The 9,134-nt window shown below is 37.5% G+C and overlaps 1 long non-coding RNA gene across 1 annotated transcript; it reads left to right on the top strand.

Annotated features, from left to right (window-relative positions):
• Positions 1–744: 744 nt before the first annotated feature.
• LOC148110666 (uncharacterized) lies at positions 745–8,204 on the top strand. Its single transcript, XR_015726495.1, has 3 exons — positions 745–763; positions 7,038–7,184; positions 8,035–8,204. It is a non-coding gene; the product is annotated as an uncharacterized LOC148110666 (long non-coding RNA).
• Positions 8,205–9,134: the final 930 nt, after the last annotated feature.

The following is a 9,134-nucleotide window of genomic DNA, read 5'->3' as shown; positions in this document are numbered from 1 at the left end:
CCTTCTTTCTTTCTTTCTTTCTTTCTTTCTTTCTTTCTTTCTTTCTTTCTTTCTTTTCTCTCTTTCTTTCTCTCTTTCTCTCTTCCTTTTCTTTCTTTCTTTCTTTCTTTCTTTCTTTCTTTCTTTCTTTCTTTCTTTTCTTTCTTTCTCTCTTTCTTTCTCTCTCTCTTCCTTTTCTTTCTTTCTTTCTTTCTTTCTTTCTTTCTTTCTTTCTTTCTTTCTTTCTTTCTTTCTTTCTTTCTTTCTTTCTAGCAGACCGCCACATGCAGCACATCATTGAGATATGTTTGGAGTCTTGGAAGCTTGACTGCCCTATGTTCTCCTACAAATGGACCTTAACGGCTTATTTGGAGATCTTAGCAGAGGAGCACAGCTACTTGTATACCCTTGAATGAAGAACAGTCCTCCTCTATCAGGGAAGGTCGTCCTCTCTGACCAAGCTTGGAGCTTTGGGAGGGATGCTCATGGAATGGTGAGAGAAGAAGGCAACACCCACCTAACCAGCCAGATCAGCTGAATTAATCCTGAAATCAATGGGGTGACAGATGTCACAGCTAGCTTGCCCTCATATCTGTGATTTTTAAAATTCAGACTGACAATCTCTGCATTTTATCTGTAATATGTAGATCATTTGCATTTAATGTAATCGTTGATATAGTTGTGTTTTAATGTATCAGTTATCATTTGTTTCTTTTTGTCAATTTAACTCTATTTCTTATTTCCTTTTCCCTTGCTTTCTTTTCAGGGAATTGACTGTTTTTGAGTAAGTATTCTATTTTTATCTCTAGTATTTGCTCATTAGCTACAGCTTTTCATTTTATTTGTTTTTAGTGATTGTTTTAGGGGTTGCTTAATGTATTTTAACTTGTCACAGTCTACCTTCAAATAATATCTCCCCAATAATATCTTCCCACTTCATGCATAATGTAAAAACCTGACAGCAATATACTTCCATTTCATCCTTTTTAAATTTGTACTATTTTTGACTTATGTTTTATTTCTACATGTTATAAATAAATTTTTAAATAAATTTTTAATAAATAATATACTTCCATTTCATCATTTAAAATTTGTACTATTTTTTACCTATGTTTTATTTCTACATGTTAATAAATAAATACATTTTTTATAAACAAATTTTTATTTTTTTAGCAGTCAATTATATTCTAAAAAAATTAAAATATGAAAAAATGTATTTTATATGAATCCACATACTTTCCATTTTCAGTCCTCTTTCTTCTTTCATTCTGAAATACTTCATGTTGAAAAATCTTTATTTCACTTTAATTTCTGATGGTTATTTTCACTGGATATAGAATTCTAGGTTGACAGGTTTTTTCTTTCTGCACTTTAAGGATGTCATTGCATTGTCTTCTAGCTTTCATTGTTTTTGTAATAAAGTAGGCAGCCATTTTTATCTTTGGTCCTTCATTTATGATGTATCTTTTTGTGCTGACTCTTTTAAAAGATTTTTTTCTTTTCCACCCGTTTTTAGCTGTTTGATTGTATTATGCCTTGATATGATTTTCTTTTTGGTTTATCTTGCCTGAGGTTTGTTGAGATTCTCAGATCAGTGGATTTATTGCTTTCACCACATTTGAACATTTCTTTCTTTTTTTTTTTTTTTAAGATTTTATTTATTTATTTATTCGACAGAGATAGAGACAGCCAGCGAGAGAGGGAACACAAGCAGGGGGAGTGGGAGAGGAAGAAGCAGGCTCACAGTGGAGGAGCCTGATGTGGGGCTTGATCCCATAACGCCGGGATCACGCCCTGAGCCGAAGGCAGACGCTTAACCGCTGTGCCACCCAGGCGCCCCACATTTGAACATTTCTGATCATCATTTCTTCAAATGTTTTTCTGTCTCTCCTTGGCACTTCAGTTGCATATATGTTAACTGCTTGATATAGTGTCATAGCCACTGAAAATCTGTTTATCTTTTTTTGTCATTCTTTTCCTGTTTCATTTTTGTATAGTTGATATTGCTCTGTCCTCAAGTTCACTGTCTTTATGCCTTGTAATCTAAATAGAGTGAATGTGCAAATTATCAGAGGCTCTCTGGCTGAAGCAAATGAAAAAACTTGAGCTTATAGACAAGCACCGAGAGAGAATATAATGGTGGGAAAGAGTGGAAACATACATAATGGGCAGAGTTACCAGATTACCTTTCAATACTGTAAATTCAGAGCATCATACCTCAATTAATGGACAACACCTGTATATTAAGGTGGCAGGTTGACAAAAATAATGCTGCGGCTATTTTCTTGGTAGAAAAAAAATATGCAGTCTGAGCTGCTTTTTCCCAAAGAGTTTAAGGCAACGATGCCTTTTTGATGGTCACTGACAATACTCAAATTGCATTAGGAAAAATTACTGTTATTTCTCTTTAGTTCTCTTTGTTGTCTGCTGTAGACTGGGTCACGAGAAGAGTAATAACAGGAATAAATCAAGCATCCATAATTGGAAAATTCTGAGAATGGCAAAAATGTCTGTGTTCAAATTTACTTTTGTTCTATTTGTGAAGGATTCGTCGTGCAGGTAGAAGTACCCATTCTCTCAGCTAATTTCAAATGGTGTTTATCTATTCATTAAAGGCATTACTTAAATGACTTCTACTTGACAATTTCCTTTAGAGCAAACAACCAAGATATTATTTGTTAAAAATATTCTTCCATGAAAACTTTTCACTAGGTCATACTGGCCTCCCTCCCTTGTTAGACCACATACTGGTGCTTTGCTATGCTAAAGGTCTAGGAGAAGTGATTTGAATCTGAATTATAACACAGTTTGTCTCTAAATGCTACCATCTCCCTGACAAAACTCCATTCTTCTGAAGGGGAGAGCTGGATTCTGAAAGCTTACCAAGGACTTTCAGAGTTTTGTTTTATTTGCTGTTTCTAGAAATTTCAGACAAGTAGGAGTCTCAGGGTCTCCTATCTCAACAGAGGCTATTCTCTGTTCCCCATTTCTCCCCTGCCACAGTCATCTTACTGAATGTCATGACCATCCAGCAGGACTCACCTGCTGTGTTGCTAATGGGCAAGTTTTTCAGAACTTTGCAGCTGTGGATTTCAAAGAGCTCTGGGAAAGAGAGATTTATCTAACTTTTCAAACTACTTAACAACTAAGATACCAAGTTTGCCAATAGATACCTTAGGATCCAAAGGTGTTCCAGTTACCAGAAACATTTGGTCAAGATATTGGAAAAGGAAAGAAAAAAGAGTAGAAAGAGAAGTCAATGAAAATATTAGCACGTTGGTCTCTTTTAAACTCCTAAGAAATCATTGAGGATCACTTTCTAAATGTAGCTGCTTGTGTTCAAGGTCACATGACTCATATGTCTGGCAACTGGACCTATGTTCTCAGATCACTTGAGTTTTAGTTCTGTAAGAGCTGTCAAATTGTGCTAAAATTGAATGTGGAGCTCTCTAGGGGCTAATACTATTTTAAACAGTATTGCACATAGATGGTGAATTATATTACCTATAAGGGGGGTGACCAGTTATTCACTGCTACATAACAAACCATTACAAAAGGTAATGTCTTAAGACATTTATTTATTATTTCTAATGTTTCTTCGGTTTAGAAGGGTGGTTCTTCTGTTCTCAAGGTCTTGTCTGGGAATCACTCATGTGCTTACATCCTTTAGGGCCTGTACTTCTTTACAGCATGGCTACAGACTTCCAAGAGACCAAAAACAGCAGCTGCTAAGCTTAAACTAGGCCTGTCAGTGGCATTGCTTCCACTGGATTTCATTGTTTAAAGAAAGCAAGAAGCCAGCCTAGGATCCAAGGGGAGGGGAAATAGATTCATCTCTCAATAGCATATGAATAGACTATGGAGGGAGGCTTGGAGACTATCTAACATACACACATCACAAGAACCATCTTGGTTTGCTTGGGATCATGCTGGTTTATGCCCATTGTTCTGCAGTAATTAATAGCCATCTTCTTTTACTCTCAAAATCATCTTGGTTTGGATGATAGATTATATGGTCACACTATCCACAAGATACCTTTTAGAACTAAAATGCTGTAATACAAATTCCAAATAGTAAGACCGTTCAACCATAGAGTGAATTGTGAGGGCTAGGTTTCACTCTTGGCTCAATACCTAGCAGGGATTTTCCTCAAATAAGGGCAATGATGGTTTAGCAAGTCAGTCTTTGTCTTTCTGGGCCGACCGGTTAAAATATGGTATTTGTGAAGAGGACTTTGAATCTATGAGGGCCAGTTGGAGAATATAATGATCATGACTTCTCTGTCTGAGGTCTTTTAGGTTATTTATATTGAAAATCTCCTAGTAGAGAAGGTGGAAACAGCAGAACTTGGATATAACGTACTTTGTGACTGCCCGTGTTTTAGCTATGCCTTGCTCTAATCACCTGCAACACAATTAAAGGTTAAACCTTTTTAGGACATTCCCTGGGCGGGGCACATGCAAAACTATGAGGTAGATCAAGCATGTTTTAACATTCTAGGCTCTCCACATCCGCTTTTGGTGTCTTCTGGGCCCTCTGGCTGTCTTCATGTTCGCAGTGCTCTCCTGTCACCCTGTACACATCATGGCCATCAGTACAGACAACACCCAGGCAGGGCCCTCTTCCCAGGCCTTTGATCTTGCCCCATCCTCTCCCAATAAACGGCAACATTTGCTCATCATGTCTACCATCCTAACGTCAGAATTGCTGAACAACTCAATACTAACATAGGTATGACTAGAATTACATCCTATCTCCTAAGAAAACGATCCACATATTGACAATAGGCTTCTACTGATTAGGCCTAATAGTCTTCATTATCCTTTAATTCAATGCAAAATTTCTCAGTATTGATCAACACCTTCTTAAAACTCTCTCCTCTCTAGAATTCTTTAAGTACTGAGGTCCCCTTCTTATCTGTGAGTGTTCTCTGTGTCTTTCTACCTTTCTCCTGTGTTTCTCTCTGGCATACCCACTCACTCATTATCTGTATGTCTGCCTCCCATTCCCTGTAGGCACTCCTGTACATTCCAGTCCTGCCTGAAAACCTTTAGTGGGAGGTTATATCCCACCTGTAGGAAGGGTCTGTAATTTATCTTGTTATGCTACTCCAGGTAGCTGCTGTTAAGCCATGTATTTAATATCCCCTTTATATTGTAAAGTTTATATTGTAAAGAAGTGCAGTCTATAGAGAAGTACCAGTCTGCAAGATGTTAGTAGCTGGTGCATGAAGGGAGGTATAGAAACTGAAAGGAAGGATGCCTGTGCCTGGTGCTTCTTTGGGCTCTGGACTTCGTCCTCTGTCACCGTCAGGGTCTCTGCTGCCTGCCATTACAATTAAGGAACTTAATGACAGCTATGTATATGCGCATTCAAAAACAATGAAACAAATGATCACTATCTGCAATGAAGAATTCAGAATGACATTATTAACTTAATGGGTGTGATAGATTATATTATTTGTTCCTAATTATTTGGGGTATCTTATAGGCCGAACATAATCTCTACTGCCACGGACTTTGAGTTTAGCCAAATGAGTCCCTTCAGCCCGTGGATCTGATCGACATTGGGTCCAGGCTACAGCTTCAAATGTACTTGTATGGTTTTGTTCTACACCCCGTTTGATCTTCTGCATTTCACTGTGAGGAAAAACTTGCTCTAGACCCATCCTGGGTCCCAGAGAGAGAAGACATTTAGAATCATTCAGATCCCAGTGGTAGAACTCAGCAGAATAGTATCTAACACATAGCCTTCCAGCAACATGAACAAGAAATTCATGTGTATTGTTACAAGCAATTTGTGTGCTTGTTGCAACAGCACAAGCTGATCAATATAGGCATTGGTACCAAGAGTGGGATTCTGCCTTAACAAAACCTTCAAATATGTGGTATTGCTTCAGTAATTAAGGAAGAGACAATAAGCAGCTGGGAAAATCGGTAACCTACGCTATACATCGGTGAAACACTCCGTAAAACCGTCGTGGGTAGACAATGTACCTACTGAATCTGTGGGAAGGGTCTTGGAAACAGAATGTTGGTAGCATGGTGGGTTGTCATTAGTTGCATTTGATAGGAGACTACAAGAAAGAGCTGAGCTAAGAAAAGAATTGGCCTGTTTGCAATGAGAAATGAAAGGGAAAAAATGAGGTTTCATAAATTCTGGGATTTGCTGATTTAATATATGCTACTCTTTTTCATTTCCTCCCAATAAAAAGTTCCCATTTTAACATATAACCTGAGGACAAGGGTTAAACGAAGAGTGTTACCATTAACACACAGCCTGGGAACAAGACCACATTTAGAACATGGCTTACACACCTTTTGTTCAGGTGTCCGTTTAGACTAATAATGTATCCTCAAGTAGTTTATTTCAGTTGGATAAAATAACTGAGAGTAAAAGGAAGGGCATGGTTGCCATGAAGCCTGATATGGTTAGGTACTTGTAACGAAGACAGAAAGATACTTAGAGAGAGATACACACGTTGAAAGGCACCGTGGTGTGGTTATTGGCATAGGAAGTTGACTGCAATCGTATAGGTGAAAGACACACACAGAAAACCCCTCAACGTTTAAAGTAACCCTCTTACCAAAAGTGCTTTAAGACTGGGACTGAGATTTAAAAAATACCCTAAGTTTATAGGGATAGGAAGTAGGCTTAGGGAGACCATCAGGAGAGCGTATCTTCTGATGTCCTACTCAAATATGGTCAAGGGTGATGATAGAAGAGGGCAGAACTCCTAGGAAGTTGAGGCAAGAGATGTGACGAATAATAAACCGGCATAGTACTCCCAGGGAGTGGAAGTGAGGCGTAATCAAGGAATGATTCCTACCTTTAGATACGGGGAACCCACAGTATTTGCTCAGTGGGATTTCAGAATGGTGTGGGTTGGTGCCTCCCATTCCTTCCCTCTCTAAACAGAAGTATTTATTGGAGTTCTATTGTTTCCGTTTGACCATACTCTGTGGAATGTGGTGAGGGGAACAGTATGTTTTTAAATGTGCTTGCACGGATTGGTTCTGTCTGTACCAACCCTTGATGTTCTGTTCTCCCCTAACAGTACCTCATGCTTCGCATAGTGGATGCTACTTATCCTGCTACTGGAATGGGAAGACATGTGGGGCCAAACTGAGCCCAGAGGAAGCCAGAAAATCTCGGAGAGGCCTAGCATGGTCATAGCCCTACCTTAGACCTCTGTGAGAAAAAAGTAAGTGTTTCTTCTTGGAAAGCACTGAGGTTTGGGGGTTTGTTGTTGCTATGGCAAAAGCTGACCACTATAAAGAATTATAAAACGCGAGAAGAAATCATACATGAAACAGAAAAAGAAAATATTGTGCAAGAAACCAATATCTTGTTGAAATCTAACACTTATTACATATGATTGTTGAACTACCAAAGGAAGCAAACAAGGAAATCAAAATAAATGAGAATTTCTTTGATTTTATATCTGAAACACAGATTTAATTGAAGAACTGGAGAAAACATCTTTCAACGTTAGGCACCGATTTCAAAGACAGTCAAGGGGAAGCCTATTATAACGGAACTAACATGGTTGGTTAGAAAGAGGCACACAAGCCAGTATTTCTGGAAATCCAGATGGATTCTTTGTGTCATGTTGCGTAGTTTCAATTTGTAACTAGGAGACATGACATCAACTGAAAGGATGACGTTCTTTGGGATACTTCAAAGTTTATGTATTATATTTTCTGAATCTGTCTAAAGATGAACCATCTTGATAGAAAAAAATATAATTTGACCTTAGATCTACAAACTCACAAAGGGAATGCTAACTAAATGCTGTTAAAGTAATTAGGTTTAATTGAGACAAGACATGCGATTCACTAGAAGAATTAAGCAAAACAATAGAAAGTCCTCAAATAAAAAACAAATTATAGACTTTGGTGGAAAATGAAATTAATTTTGAATTTGTGCTCTGCATAGTTATTTGGTATAAATTGTAAATTGCTCTTAATGTCAGAAGAGATTACAAAAACAGTCAGATCTAAGTTTCGCTATTTCATTTTTCAAATGGCTAAAACTATCCTTTTAAATTATAGAGGAAATATCTTTTCTTTATTGAAAGAAGCTACGTGGGACAAATACAACAAAAGTGACATTCTAATAAAAAGAGAAGAAAATTGAAATAAGAATAGGAAAAACTTGAATGACTATGGAAAAGAAGGAAAAGAAAGAGATGGTAGTTGCAATTCAAAAAGGATTTGAATAAACCGAGCAATATATTGCAATAGTTTTGTTTTTCTTTAAGTATCCAAACATTGAAACATTTGAAAGGACTTAAGAAATACTTGAACACTCCGGATACTGCAGTAAGAAATGATGAAAACTGTAATATGAGTGATAACAAATTATATGATGAATTTAAAACATTTCGTATATTTTCTGCAATAGAGATAATTTTCATATATGACACCATCATAATGTTTATACATGATATGTAAAATTCATGGGGCATTTCTGAATCTAAGTATCATTTTATGCATATTTTACTGTCAAGTCCATTTACTACCATAAAGTTTTTCCATTTTGAAATTAATTTAAAAAAATTAAGGGGCACCTCGGTGGCTCAGTCGGTTAAGTGACTGACTCTTGATTTTGGCTCAGGTCATGACCTCAGGGTTGGGAGATGAAGCCCCGCCTAGAGCTCTGTGCTGGGCATGGAGGCTGCTTAAGATTCTCTCTCTCCCTCTCCTTCTGCCCTCCCTCCCCCTAAAAAAATTATTTAAGAATGACGATGGCTCAGGAAACATTGTCTAATGTGGTATTACTGGGGCGCCTGGGTGGCTCAGTCGTTAAGCGTCTGCCTTCGGCTCAGGGCATGATCCCAGCGGTCTGGGATTGAGCCCCACATCAGGCTCCTCTGTTGGGAGCCTGCTTCTTTCTCTCCCACTCCCCCTGCTTGTGTTCCCTCTCTCGCTGGCTGTCTCTCTCTCTCTGTTAAATAAATAAAATCTTTAAAAAAAAAAAAAAAAGGAAGGTGCTGTGACCACCACCCAAAATAATAATAATAATAATAATAATAATAATAATAATAATAATAATAATAATGTGGTATTACTAAAAATGGAACATAGATTATGTGACAGTCTTGATTACAACAACATAATTGGTGATTTTGCTGAAATGAAGGTAAGAAAAA

Source organism: Ursus americanus, chromosome 2 (genome assembly GCF_024610735.1).
Source record: "Ursus americanus isolate L20-20 chromosome 2, mUrsAme1.1.p, whole genome shotgun sequence".
In the NCBI taxonomy this organism is placed as follows: Eukaryota; Metazoa; Chordata; class Mammalia; order Carnivora; family Ursidae; genus Ursus; species Ursus americanus.
The sequence above is the reverse complement of the archived record's forward strand: the minus strand, read 5'-3'. Positions and strand labels throughout refer to the sequence as shown.